This window comes from Aethalodelphis obliquidens, unplaced genomic scaffold (assembly GCF_003676395.1).
Source record: "Aethalodelphis obliquidens isolate GAN/ISIS:26980383/991018 unplaced genomic scaffold, ASM367639v1 scaffold11, whole genome shotgun sequence".
NCBI classification, from domain to species: domain Eukaryota; kingdom Metazoa; phylum Chordata; class Mammalia; order Artiodactyla; family Delphinidae; genus Aethalodelphis; species Aethalodelphis obliquidens.
Window position 1 is genome coordinate 19,615,310 of NW_020837955.1, and position 15,016 is coordinate 19,630,325.

At 41.6% G+C, this 15,016-nt stretch overlaps 1 protein-coding gene across 15 annotated transcripts in view; it reads left to right on the forward strand.

Annotated features, from left to right (window-relative positions):
- GBF1 (golgi brefeldin A resistant guanine nucleotide exchange factor 1) overlaps positions 1–15,016 on the forward strand; it is a 122,187-nt gene that overhangs the window by 68,855 nt on the left and 38,316 nt on the right. The window contains exon 2 of one of the 15 annotated variants that reach the window (XM_027112415.1): positions 8,593–8,653. The exons of the other annotated variants lie outside the window; for them this stretch is intronic. The gene's annotated coding sequence lies outside the window, so the exon portion shown is untranslated. The remainder of the gene's footprint in view (positions 1–8,592; positions 8,654–15,016) is intronic. 15 annotated transcript variants of the gene reach the window in all.

The following is a 15,016-nucleotide window of genomic DNA, read 5'->3' on the forward strand; positions in this document are numbered from 1 at the left end:
GATTTCTGTGCATTAGTTTTGTATACTGCAACTTTACCAAATTCATTGATTAGCTCTAGTAGTTTTCTGGTGGAATCTTTAGGATTTTCTATGTATAGTATCATGTCATCTGCAGACAGTGACAGTTTTACTTCTTCTTTTCCAATTTGTATTCCTTTTATTTCTTTTTCTTCTCTGATTGTCGTGGCTAGGACTTCCAAAACTATGTTGAATAATAATTCAACATAGAGAGAGAGAGACATCCTTGTCTTATTCCTGATCTTAGAGGAAATGCTTTCAGTTTTTCACCGTTGAGAATGATGTTTGCTGTGGTTTGTCATATATGGCCTTTATTATGTTGAGGTAGGTTCCCTCTATGCCCATATTCTGGAGAGTTTTTATCATAAATGGGTGTTCAATTTTGTCAAAAGCTTTTTCTGCATCTATTGAGGTGATCATATGTTTTTTATTCTTTAATTTGTTAATATGGTGTATCACATTGATATGCATATATTGAAGAATCCTTGCATCCCTGGGATAAATCCCACTTGATCGTGGTCTATGATCCTTTTAATGTGTTCTTGGATTTGGTTTGCTAGTATTTTGTTGAGGATTTTTGCATCTATGTTCATCAGTGATATTGGCCTGTAATTTTCTTTTTTCTGTCTTTTTTTTTTTTGTGACATCTTTGACTGCTTTTGGTATCAGGGTGATGGTGGCCTCATAGAATGTGTTTGGGAGTGTTGCTCCCTCTGCAGTTTTTTGGAAGAGTTTGACAAGGATAGGTGTTAGCTCTTCTCTAAATGTTTAATGGAATTTGCCTGTGAAGCCTTCTGGTCCTGGACTTTTGTTTGTTGGAAGATTTTTAATTACAATTTCAATTTCATTACTTGTGATTGGTCTGTTTATATCTTCTATTTCTTCCTGGTTCAGTTTTGGAAGGTTGTACCTTTCTAAGAATTTGTCCATTTCTTCCAGGTTGTCCATTTTATTGGTATATAGTTGTTGTAGTAGTGTCTTATGGTCCTTCGTATTTCTGCAGTGTCAGTTGTAATTTCTCCTTTTTTCATTTCTAATTTTATTGATTTGAATCCTCCCTTTTTTTCTTGATGAGTCTGGCTAAAGTTTTATCAATTTTGTTTATCTTCTCAAAGAACCAACTTTTAGTTTATTGATCTTTGCTATTATTTTCTTTGTTTCTGTTTCATTTATTTCTGCTCTGATCTTTATGATTTCTTTCCTTCTTTTCATTTTGGGTTTGGCTTGTTCTTTTTTCTCTGGTTCCTTTAGGTATAAGGTTAGATTGTTTACTTGAGATTTTTCTTGTTTCTTGAGGGGAGATTGAATTGCTTTAAACTTCCCTCTTAGAACTGCTTTTGCTGCATCTCATAGGTTTGCAGCAAAACCACCATAGGGTGGTGTGTTTTCATTGTCATTTGTTTCTATGTATTTTTTGATTTCCTCTTTGATTTCTTCAATGATCTCTTGGTTATTTAGTAACTTATTGTTTAGCCTCCATGTCTTTGTGTTTTTTACATTTTTTTCCCTGTATTGGTTTCTAATCTCATAGCATTGTGGTCAGAAAAGATGCTTGACATGATTTCAATTTTCTTTTATTTACTGAGGCTTGATTTGTGAACCAAGATGTGATCTGTCCTGGAGAATGTTCCGTGTGCACTTGAGAAGATAGTGTGCTCTGCCACTTTCAGGTGGAATGTCCTATAAATATCAATTAACTCTATCTGCTCTCCTGTGTCATTTAAAGCTTGTGTTTCCTTGTTTATTTTCTGGCTGGATGATCTGTCCATTGGTGTAAGTGGGGTGTTAAAGTCCCCCACTATTATTATGTTACTGTTGGTTTTCCCTTTTATGGCTGTTAGCATTTGGTTTATGTATTGAGGTGCTCCTATGTTGGGTACATAAATATTTATAATTGTTATAATTTCTTCTTGGATTGGTCCCTTGATCATGATGTAGTGTCTTTCCTTGTCTCTTGTAACATTCTTTATTTTAAAGCCTGTTTTATCTGATATGAGTATTGCTGCTCCAGCTTTCTTTTGATTTTCATTTGCATGGAATATCTTTTTCTATCCCCTCACTTTCAGTTTGTATGTGTCCATAAGTCTGAAGTGGGTCTCTTTTTTTTTAAAATTTATTTATTTAATTTATTTACTTTTGGCTGTGTTGGGTCTTTGTTGCTGTGTGCGGGCTTTCTCTTGTTGCAGTGAGTGGGGGCTACTCTTCGTTGCGGTGCATGGGCTTCTCATTGCGGTGGCTTCTCTTGTCGCCTAGCACGGGCTCTAGGTGCACGGGCTTCAGTAGTTGCAGCATGTGGGCTCAGTAGTTGTGGCTCGTGGGCTCTAGAGCACAGGCCCTGCAGTTGCGGCACAAGGGCTTAGTTGCTCCGCGGCATGTGGGATCTTCCCGGACCAGGGCTCGAACCGGTGTCCCCTGCACTGGCAGGCAGATTCTCAACCCACTGCGCCAAGGGAAGCTGAAGTGGGTCTCTTGTAGACAGCATATATACTGGTCTTGTTTTCATATCCATTCAGCCAGTATATGTCTTTGGTTGGAGCATTTAATCCATTTACATTCAAGGTAATTATCAATATGTATGTTCCTATAACCACTCTCTTAATTGTTTTGGGTTTGTTTTTGTGGTTCTTTTTCTTTTGTGTTTCCCACCTAGATAAGTTCCTTTAGCATTTGTTGTAAAGGTGGTTTGGTGGTGCTGAATTCTCGTAACTTTTGCTTGTCTGTAAAGCTTTTTATTTCTCCATTGAATCTGAATGAGATCCTTGCTGAGTAGAGTAATCTTTATTGTAGGTTTTTCCCTTTCATCACTTTAAATATATCCTGCCACTCCCTTCTGGCCTGCAGAGTTTCTGCTGAAAAATCAGCTGATAACCTTTTGTGGATCCTCTTGTATGTTATTTGTTGCTTTTCCCTTGCTGCTTTTAATATTTTTTCTTTGAATTTAATTTTTGTTTGATTAATATGTGTCTCTGTGTGTTTCTCCTTGGTTTTATTCTATATGGGACTCTCTGTGCTTCCTGGACCTGGGTGGCTATTTCCTTTCCCATGTCAGGGAAGTTTTTGACCATGATCTCTTTAACTATTTTCTCAGGCCCTTTCTCTTTCTCTTCTTCTTCTGGGACTCCTATAATTCGAATGTTGGTGCGTTTAATGTTGTCCCAGAGGTCTCTGAGACTGTTGTCATTTCTTTTCATTCTTTTTTCTTTATTCTGCTCCTCAGCAGTTATTTCCACCAATGTATCTTCCAGCTCACTTATTCGTTCTTCTGCCTCATTTATTCTGCTTTTGATTTCTTCTAGTGTATTTTTCATTTCAGTTATTGTGTTGTTCATCACTGTTTGTTCTTTGGTTCTTCTAGGTCCTTGTTAAACATTTCTTGTATTTTCTTGCTCCATGCCTCCATTCTGTTTCCAAGGTTTTGGATCATCTTTACTACCATTACTCTGAATTCTTTTTCAGGTAGGTTGCCTATTTCCTCTTCATTTATTTGGTCTTGTAGGTTTTTACCTTGTGTCTGTAAGGTATTTTTTTCTCATCTCATTGTTTTTGATGGGTGGGGCTATGTTCCTATCTTGCTGGTTGTTTGGCCTGAGGCATCCAGCACTAGAATTTGCAGGCCTGAGGGGCTTCCCTGGTGGCACAGTGGTTGAGAGTCTGCCTGCCGATGCAGGGGACACGGGTTCGTGCCCCGGTCCGGGAAGATCCCACATGCTGTGGAGCAGCTAGGCCCGTGAGCCATGGCCGCTGAGTCTGCGCGTCCGGAGCCTGCGCGTCTGGAGCCTGTGCTCCGCAACGGGAGAGGCCACAACAGTGAGAGGCTTGGGTACTGCAAAAAAAAAAAAAAAAAAAAAAAAAATTCCCTGGGGCCTTAGGTTCTCTGTTAGTCCAACAGTTTGGACTCAACACTCCCACCACGGGAGCTCAGGCCTGATCCCTCGCCTGGGAACCAAGACCCCACAAGCCACACAGTATGGCAAAAAAAAAAAAAGGCAACAAACAAAAAGGAGCAGAACAATAACAAAGAATAAAAAATAAAATAAGATTAGAAAAATAAAAAATACGTTAGAAAAAATAAAAATGAAATAACAACAAAGCAAAACAGAGCCACAACAGCAAAAAAAAAAAAAAAAAAAAAAAAAGCTGGAAAAGGCCCTGGCCTGGGGTTTTGTGGGGAGCTTAGACTTACGGCCCAGAGGGGGCCCCAGAAGGCAGAGTTCCAGGCCTGGGGTCCGAGCAGGATAGGAGAGATGCTGGCCTCATTCCCCTCTGATTCCCCGATCCCCTGAAGGTCTCTCCCCATCCCTGCTGATTCCCTCGCCATGAGTGGGCCCCTCTGAGCATGGGAGCTCCTCCTCTCCCCCGTTTGCCCCTCAGGGGCACCAGTCCCATCCTGCCTCCATGTTTCCTCCCCCCCCTTCCCCCACGGCGTCATACCCGGGCGTGTGGGGAATCCTCCCGTCCTCTTAGGTGTCCGAGGTCCCACTCCAGCACCTAGTAGGTGCCCTGGTTGCAAGGAGACACGAACTCCGTGTCCTTCTACTCCGCCATTTGAACTCCATCCCCGCTTTGCTTGTTTGTCTCCTCATTTCCAGTGTTGCTCTTGAGTAGTCTGATGCCATATTGATTCTCAGTCCTTTGTGTTTGAACTGGAACGTTTTTGCAATCTCTTTGTTCTAGTGTTCTAAAACACTTGATGTGGATGTCTTTCTATTCATTGTGTTAGATTCTTAGTGAGGGTCCTTTTGATCTAGGAAAATCGTATCATTTGGGAGATGATCTTATATTAGTTCTTCAGTGATTTCCTCTTCCATTTCTTTCTGTTCTTCCCTCCTTTTTTCTCACCCTCCACCTCGTGCTTCCATTTCAGAGCTTGTTTCTCATTGGTGCTTCCCTCTAAAGGCACTTGGTATTCAGCCTTTTCAGCTCTACTTCCATTTCCTTTTCTTCTGCTAAGAATATGTTGATGAATCTTATAACTACTTACCTTTCCCTTCATATAAGGTCACTTTATTCTACCTATTATATGTTTCAGTTTTTATATTTAACTCTTGAACAGTCTTTAGCACCTGGCTTCATAATACTTATGCGAACCCTAATGTCTTTCTGTTCCGCTACACAGGAAACCCCATGAAGGTGTTTCTGTTATTTAGCCCAGTGACTGCCACACAGTTGGTGCTCATAAATATTTGTTCAGTGAATTAATTATTGTCTTCCTTTAATCAGATAGAATTTATTTTGTCAAGTGGAGTGAAACAGGAATTTAACTTTTACTCTCTGATAATTAACCATGTGTTACAGGACCATTTACTGAATATTCTTTTATCATATATCATGTACTACATATTGTCCTACCTATTCTTTTGCTAGTATTATACTTGCTTATATGTTATAGCTTTATAATTCACTTTAAAATGATACTGCATGTTTTCTGTCATTAGTTGTTTTAAAAAATATTCTGGCTATCCTTATCTGGTTATTCTTTCACATGAAGTGCAGGGTCACTTACTCAAGTTCTTTAAAAAATTCCCATTGGGATTTTGATTTAAAACTGTAAATTAATATGGGGAGGGACTTCCCTAGTGGCACAGTGGTTAAGAATCCACCTGCCAATGCAGGGGACATGGGTTTGAGCCCTGGTCCGGGAAGATCCCACATGCCGCAGAGCAACTAAGCCCGTGCACCATAACTACTGAGCCTGCGCTGTAGAGCTTGCGAGCCACAACTACTGAAGCCCACGCGCCAAGAGCCCAAGCTCTACAACAAGAGAAGCCACTGCAATGCGAAGCCCGCCCACCACAACGAAGAGTAGCCTCCACTCGCTGCAACTAGAGAAAGCCCACACAGCAATGAAGACCCAATGCAGCCCAAAATAAATAAATAAATTAATTAATTTAAAAAATAATAATATGGAGAGACTTGACATTTTTATAGTATATTTGGCCTCCCTATCCAGGAACATGTTTTGTCTTCCACATTTATTCAAGACTTCTTTTGTGACTCTAATAAAATTTGTAGGTTCTTCTTTCCCCCATTTATGTAAATTTCTTAAGTTTATTCTTAGGTATTTTTTATTTTCAATTGCTAGTGGAATGAGATTTCCCCCCAGTATAAATTCCTTTTAGCTAAAACTGGCTAGATTTTCCTTATTTCTGCAATAGTTTATGTTATATACCCAGGACAAAAGAACTACTAGCTTCATTTTTAACAAAAGCCAGCTGTTTCAGTTATCTGTTGCTATATTACAGACCACTCCAAAACTTCATGGCTTAAAGCAACAACCATTTTATTATATCTCATAATTCCATGGGTTGACTAGGGCTCAGCTGGGCAGTTCTTCTAATGGTCTCACTTGGGGTCTCTCCTGAGGTTGCATCAGCTATGACTGTAGCTTGGATGTTTGGTGCCACGTGGCTTCTTTTGACATGATGCCTCAGTCTCCAGGGCTTTCCCTCATGACTTCTCTCTCTTTCACAGTAGCTTAGACTTTGTACAGTACATGGCAGTTCAGATCACCAAAATGGAAGAAATAGAAACTTCAAAGCCTTTTTAGTGCCTGGGCACAGAAGTCCCAGATTGTCACTTCCCCTGCATTGATTGAAGGGTAACAGACATAAGCTCTACCTCTTGATTGGAGGAAGGGCATGTGAGGGGTGGCATTGTATGGGACTATCTTTGGAGATTATCATAATGGCATTTGTTCACTTGTCCTTACCTTTCTTTTCTTCCTTCTTTTATACCAAGTAGCTACCCTAGGCTCTTAACTTTCCCACAAGTATCTTATATCCAGTCAACGTCCAGTACCAAATAACTATACCCATTGTGATTTGGTACTGGAAGTAGGAATCTGGTTGAAGGGGGTAGCAGAGGGAAAAAAATTGTTTCCACCTTCCCATTTGCTCTCCTGGGTGAGGCATAACTCTCATGGACAGAAATTCAGTGTTCACTTGAGCATGAAATACCAGATAAGGGGACAGGTGTAAATTGGCCTTGTTCTCCTGAATTCTGCCTGCTCTTCAGGAAGAACAGCCTCCCCAGCAGAAGTCCAACCCCTTTCTTCATTATGGCCTATCATAAGAGCTCCCTCCTGTGCTAGTCCAAGTAGAAGTGAGAAAGTATTTTTCCTTTTCTTTTTTCACACAGTACTTCTTCCTACCCTGGGTTTACTAACCTCTGGCTTAAATATGCACCAAGCAAAGATGTATAGTCTTCCTCCCTTCCTCCCCCTCAGCTTAGTCTGAAGGAAGGCAGCAGGTGACAGAATGAATAAAGAATGGGGTCGGGGTGAGGGGGAAGGAATCTTTTCTCACACAGTATGGATGTTGCTCAACAGAATGGGTGTGAAATTTAGTCAGAGCCACAGCATGTGTTTCAATTTTCCAGGGTATTTCCTCTTCCTAACTGTAGGTTTAACCCTTTCTTCTGTATAGTGCCAAGGGCTATGTGAGATGTGTGAAATGTGTTATTTACAAGAAGGAGAAAGTGATAGGGCCCCTTGGAGATGCAGGATCTCCAACTTATTTCCTGCCAAATGGTTGTGGAAAAAAGCATAACTTTTGGAGCTGAATAGACCTGGGTTCAAATCCCATCTCTACCATTGGGTTGTCTTGGCAGTTACTTGACCTGTTTGAACCTCCATTTCTCATCTGTAAAATGGAGATTAAAAACTTGTCTTACAGGGTTGTTGTGAGGATTAAACAAGATGATGTATGCAAGGAGTCTAGTACAATGCATACCTTGCATATAAGAGGCACTTGATATATGTTTGTTTTCTTCTTCAATCTTCCCACTGGATTTTGAGGATACCTACTCTTCTTTTATCCTGTGCCACCTTGGGTTTGCCGCGTAAGCATCACCTCACATGCTAACCGTAAACTGTTCTCTTTGAGTCTAACTCTGTGTGTTAGAGGGGAGAAATCATTTCACATGAAATGCAGAATCCCTCTGGGGGCGTCCTCATTAAAATAAAGGATGAGTCTCTATAACAATGCTGAGAAGGATTACAAGGCTTGCCTTCCCCATCTGATCCTGGAGGTCATATGAACTTATAAGAGTATTAAAATCATACAGTGGCAGAGCTAAAGTGAAACATAGAGGTCATCCAGGCCCATTTTATTGAGAAGGATCTGTGGCTTAGAGGTCATGTCTTGTGTAAGGCGTCATGACAGAGTGGTGACATTTCTGGAACTAGAGCTCTGACTTGTCTATTACTATGGTTATAATGTAATGTTTTTTTAAGACTGTCTGAATGGTTTTTTTGTTCGTTTTGGGGGTTTTTTTGGCTGCACCCTCGCAGCCTGCGGGATCTTAGTTCCCCAACCAGGGATTGAACCCATGTCCCCTGCAGTGGAAGCACGGAGTCTTAACCACTGGACCACCAAGGAAGTCCCTGAATTTTAAGTACTGAGGGCCTAACTTTGGTTACATGTGAACTTTCTTCTAAGTTGAACCTTGATTATACTTTTAGCAATGGGGAAGTAAACACTGTTGAAGACATTTCAGTGACACCCCTTTGGGGAACAACAGGGCCCCATTAAGGGTATATCAGTTACCACCTGAAAATCTCTTCTTTCCCAAAAGGTTGCCCAAGGGTTACTGAGGTGGCAGCTCAGCTGGCTGTTGAGCCTCTGCTCCCAGAATGGTGAGTTGGGAAGCAAATTTGTTTCTTCTCTTCTATATCTTCATTCTCCTAAATAATGCCAAGTAGGAGAGGCTGACCCCAGACCCCCTCAGTTCTCTTTTTTTTTTAATTGAGGTATAATTAACATACAGTGAAATACACAGACCTTAAGTGTTCAGTTGATAAATTTTGATGATTGTGTAAATTCAGTAACCACCTTAAAAAAAAAGATATAGAACATTTTCATCACCCCAGAAAGTTTCCTCATGCCCCATTTAAGTTAACCCACACACACATACACAAAACCACTTTCTGTGTTCTATTACCATGCATTAGTTTTGGTTTTGGATTTCCTATAAATGGAATCATATAGGATATTCTCTTTTTTTTCCTAGCTTCTTTTCACTTAGCATGTTTTTGGAATTCATCCATGTTGTTGCATGTATCACTGGGTATTTTGGTTTTGATTCATTCTGTTTTACTGAGTAATATTGAATTGTATGGCAAACCATAAGAGAATTTACTCATTTTCTTACTGAAGAACATTTGGAGTGTTTCCAGTTTTTTGTCTGTTATGAATAGGCTGCTATAAACATAATACACGTCTATTTGTGAACGTATATTTTAGTTTCTCTTGGATAAATACTTGAGTGAAATTGCTGGATCATAGCATAGATGTGTGTTTAACTTTAAAAGAAACATTTCTTCAAAGTGGCTATAACCCCCCCACCAGTCTATCTTTTCCTCCTCTTGGGGGGGCTAGGCTCTTTAAATTGACGATTTGGCAGGAGAAGAGAACCCACATCATCAGGGTCCCTGCTGCCAGAGCACAGTGGCCTGAATCGGACACTTAAAAGGCTGAAACAGGTGTTTGAAACCCTACTCCAGCCTCCCTATTTGATGCCAGCCCCCTGAGAGGCTGGGGCTTGGCCAGCAGAATTCAGACCTAATTTAATGGATGCTGGATTAGCGGTTTTTCAGGACATGGCTATGTAATAATGTATGTACTGTGACTTGATACATTTTGATACATTTGAAGCAGGTAAATGAACATTGTCATGTAGGAGAGGGGCCTTTGGTGGCCCAAATGCTTCTTGAGCATGGGGTGGTTAGTCTTTGTGGCAGATGAAAGTCCCTTCCCATCCTTGCTTTTTATCCCCATCTCTTCTCGAAGCTGAATGCAGTAGAAATCAGCACTTCCCTTAGTAACATTAATATTGCCAAGGGACTTTAGCCAGTTAGGATTTGGTATCCTGTGTGTCAAATATTATGGGAAATAAAGTATGCCCTCGTAAAATTCTTTCTCTATATTTTTAATGCCTCTATCTTACCTAGGTCTTAGAGAACTAATTCTCATGGGCCAAGGGTTAAAGCAAGGAACGGAAGGTTAGGGTGTGGGTTCCCAAAGCCAAATGACTTAATGTACCAAAGCAGTAGTTTCTCTACTGTGTTCAGTGGGCTTGAAATTGATGGAAGTGTGATCTGTCTCTGCACGCCTGCTTCAACTGAAGATTTCTTTCTTTCTTTTTTAATAAATCTATTTATTTATTTATGGCTGCGTTGGGTCTTCGTTGCTGTGTGCGGGCTTTCTCTAGTTGTGGCAAGCTGGGGCTACTCTTCGTTGCAGTGTGCGGGCTTCTCATTGCGGTGGCTTCTCTTGTTGCAGAGCATGGGCTCTAGGCCTGCGGGCTTCAGTAGTTGTGGCATGTGGGCTCAGTAGTTGTGGCTTGCGTGATCTGGAGTGCAGGCTCAGTAGTTGTGGCACACGGGCTTAGTTGATCCACAGCATGTGGCATCTCCCTGGACCAGGGGTCAAACCTGTGTCCCCTGCATTGGTAGGTGGATTCTTTTTTTTTTTTAATTACTTTATTTTTAAAATTTATTTATTTATTTTTGGCTGTGTTGGGTCTTCGTTGCTGCGCACGGGCTTTCTCAAGTTGAGGCGAGTGGGGCTACTCTTCACTGTGGTGCGCAGGCTTCTCACTGCGGTGGCTTCTCTTGTTGCAGAGCACAGGCTCTAAGCACATGGGCTTCAGTAGTTGTGGCACACGGGCTCAGTAGTTGTGGCTCGTGGGCTCTAGAGCGCAGGCTCAGTAGTTGTGGCGCACAGGCTTAGCTGCTCCGCAGCATGTGGGATCTTCCCGGACCAGGGCTCGAACCCGTGTCCCCTGCATTGGCAGGCGGATTCTTAACCACTGCGCCACCAGGGAAGCCCCTGGCAGGTGGATTCTTAAGCATTGCGCCACCAGGGAAGTCCTGAACTGAAGATTTCAAAAGAACAAGTTCCAGTAACAAATTCTTTCTACTATTGGTTAGAAGGGCCCAGGGAGAGAAGAAATGGACTCCCCATGCCAGTCTAGCCTTTCCACAACTCTTGAGGGGAAAGGGCGTTTCTGAATTCAGGTCCACATTCATAGGTGGACATTCCCTTAAACATAATCTCAGTATCTTCAGACCTCAGTCTTAGAAGGCAGGGCCTGCTATTGGGCTGCATCTTGTGAATGCCATTCTTGGTGTGAACTAGGCTGAGATTTGTATATTAAGATTCAATACTTAAATGTTTTCATTATCATATAGTAAAATTGACTTTTTTTTAGTATACAGTTCTGTGAATTTTAACACACACATAGATCCATGTAACCACTGTGGCAATTGGAATACAGAACAGTCTCACCTCCCCAGAAAACTCCCTCTATTATCCCTTTGTGGTCACACCATCCCTCTACCCCTAACTCCCGTCAACCACTGATCTATTCTCTCACCATAGTTTTATCAAGAAGGTCATATAAATGGAATCATACAGTATGTAACCTTCTGAGACTGATTTGTTTCACTCAGCATGATGCCTTTGAGATTCATCTAAACTGCTGCCTAGATCAATAGTTTGTTCCCTTTTTATTGCCAGGTAGTATTCCATTGCATGTCTGTACCACAGTTTGCTTATCCATCCACTAGCTGAAGGACGTTTGGCTTCTCCATTTTGGGGCCATTATGAATAGAGCTGCTACAGACATTTGTGTACAGGTTTTTGTGTTAAGAACATTGGTTTTCATCTTTCTGGGATAAACACCTAGGAGTGGGATTTCTGGGTCAAAGAGTAAATGTATGTTTAGCTTTTTAAGAAACTGCCAAACTGTTTTCTAGAGTCCTGTACCACATTACATTCCCACCAGAAATGAGAATTCTAGTTTCTCCACATACTCTCCAGTGCTTTCAGTACTTTTATTTAAGCCATCCTAGTAGGTAGGTAGTGGTACCTCAAGGTGTGTGGTTTTTTTTTTTTTTGCGATACGCAGGCCTCTCACTGTTGTGGCCTCTCCTGTTGCGGAGCACAGTCTCCGGACGCGCAGGCTCAGCAGCCATGGCTCACAGGCCCAGCCGCTCCGCGGCATGTGGGATCCTCCCGGACTGGGGCACGAACCCGTGTCCCCTGCATCGGCAGGCGGACTCTCAACCACTGCGCCACCAGGGAAGCCCTCAAGGTGGTTTAAATTTGCATTTGCCTAATGGCCAGTGACATCGAACACCATTTGGTGATGCATCTGTTCAAGTCTTTTGCCCATTTTTTTAATGGAGTTGTTTGTTTTCCTACTGTTGAGCTTAGAAACTTAAAGAAGTGTATTCTGGATTCAAGCCCTTTCTTACAATCACAATTATAATTATACAATTATTGCTTGTTTTTTCAGTAGCTTGTTTTTTCAGTCTCTTAACATTATCTCTCTAGAGATAGACATCTCTCTAGTATGTCTCTAGAGCAGACATTTTTATTTTTGATGAGGTCCAGTGTACCAGTTTTTTTCTTTTGTGCACTGTGCTTTTGGTGTCATATCTAAGTACTCTTTGCCTAATCGCAGGTCACAAAGATTTATCCTATATTTTCTTCTAAAAGGTATGCAGATTTATGCTTTTCATTTACATCTATGATCTATTTTTAGTTAATTTTCATGTAACATGTGAGATTTAGATGAAAGCAGGGGGTTTTTTTTGGCATATGGATGTTCAGTTGTCCCAACAGCATTTGTTGAAATTAATGCCTTTTTCAATACCAAATTCTCCTTAGGACTGTATCTTCTTTAGGATTGAAGGAGTTACAGAGAATTCTCTTGAGTTCCTCCTTGCTTTCCAGCAATCACCTTCGTTCCTATTCCTTGTTTCTTTCTGGGTCTTTCTGATTTGGGTGTTTTTTTTTTTTTTTTTTTTTTTTTTTTGGTGCGCGGGCCTCTCACTGTTGTGGCCTCTCCCGTTGCGGGGCACAAGCTCCGGACGCGCAGGCTCAGCGGCCATGGCTCACGGGCCCAGCTGCTCTGCGGCATGTGGGATCTTCCCAGACCGGGGCACGAACCCATGTCCCCTGCATCGGCAGGCGGACTCTCAACCACTGCGCCACCAGGGAAGCCCTGGGGTTTGTTTTTAATGCATTGTAATGGAACACTCATTATTTGTAAGTTGATTGAGCATAAAGTTTTTCATTATAAAGTGGCCATCCATCGCAAGGAGGCATGTGGGCTGTAAAAAACATTAACTGTGCATTTTGGGCTGGAATGCAACTTTACCAGAATAATACAGCTTTTGTATTGTGTGCGGTTGGGATAAAATGAGAGACAGAGAGAGACAGATATTGTTTGGGAAACAGATGTTGGCTGAACCCGGGTTCTGTCCCATGTTTTCTAAAGTTGTTTCCCAACCCTTTCAGGATTGCTCCTCTAGATTCAGCTGTTTTGAAGGTTCTCTGGGCACCTTTCAGAGCAAATAACATATGACTTCTCAGAGTACTGCTGCTCCTATAAACTTTATTTGTTCATTCTCCAGCTTACAGTCATGTGTTTACAGGCAGCAGTGGCAAGTGGTTAGAGTACTTGTCCTGGCCCTTACTGGTTATATTTTTGATGCCTTTGTTTCCCCATCAGTAAGATGGGAAATGTCTCTTATCATAACGTTCTTGAGCTTGTTAACACAAAGGGTGTCTGAGGCTGAATAAGATTCTTCAGACTTAATTGTCACTAAGAATTTGTGATATGCTGCTGTAAAAAAGCATTTCCAGCTTCTGGATAAATGTAAATAAATAGGATTCTGTACACTTAAGGAACAGGGAGAGTTGCTTACTAGTCCCGTAATTGATATTCTTTAGGGATTCTCTTACTCTTCTCCAAAAGCTTTGGCTATTAACCCTTCAGTCTTTTCCATCATCTGTAGACTTTGTTAATGTCAGTTCAGAATTTAGTTCTTTTTTATTTCCTTTTACTTCCCTTCAGGGCCCCTAGAGGAGACCTGACAGGGTGGTAATTGGTGATAAACCTATAATTGTCTTCTTGCTGCCATGGAACAGTGAAATATTTTACTAGACTATGAGGGGAATTTGGATTGAAAAAGTTGCTCCAAGTGTAATGACTGCATAAAGCTGGGGTGAATGTCCTGTTTTAAAGTATAGCAACAGAAGTTTTTAATTTCTCCTGGGCTTTCAAATTGCCTGCTTAAGTTTGGTCTTGGTCTTTTTTTTTTTTTTTTAATTTATTTATTATTTATTTTTGGCTGCATTGGGCCTTTGTTGCTGCGCGGCTTTCTCTAGTTGCATCAAGTGGGGGCTACTCTTCATTGTGCAGCTCGGGCTCCAGGTGCACGGGCTTCAGTACTTGTGGCTCGTGGGCTCCAGAGCGCAGGCTCAGTAATTGTGGCACATGGGCCCAGTTGCTTCGTGGCACGTGGGACCCTCCCGGACCAGGGCTCGAACCCGTGTCCCCTGCATTGGCAGGCTGACTCCTAACCACTGCACCACCAGGGAAGCCCCCTGGTCTTGGTCTTATACAATGAATGCAGAAAACGGCAAGGTAGAATAAAGAACCACAGCAGCTCTGGTTTGCCTGTATGTTACAGCCTAATTGCTTTCCTTTCAATATGTGCCAGTTTCCTCTAGAAGGAAGAGAACTGGTGTTTAGAGTTGATACGCATCAAACTTGTGCTCTCAGTAAGACAGATGGATCAGTCTATCCTCGGGCCTCTGCGATATGTTTCAGGTCCCTATGGGCCTCATTTAGCCCTGCCAGCCTTGTTAAAGGGGCCTCATTCTTCCCTCTTGGATTAGGAAGGAACGTGGGCAAACCTGAAGATTAATTTGTATGGCAGTACTAAAGTCAGGAACTAACAGTGTTTAGTCATTGGCTAGGAAGAGGATGGGTGCAGAAGAAACTTTAATTCTAGCATAGTTAAGTCTTAAATTTTTATTTGCCATCCATGTCATGCAGTTAATATATCTAATAGTAAACCCATAGCAATAGCATAGTATAATATTTAAGAACATAATCCAGAACAGACCCAGATTTAAATTCTACCTCTTCCACTTACTGCATGACCTTGGGCAAGTCACTTAACCTCATAGAGCCTTGGTGT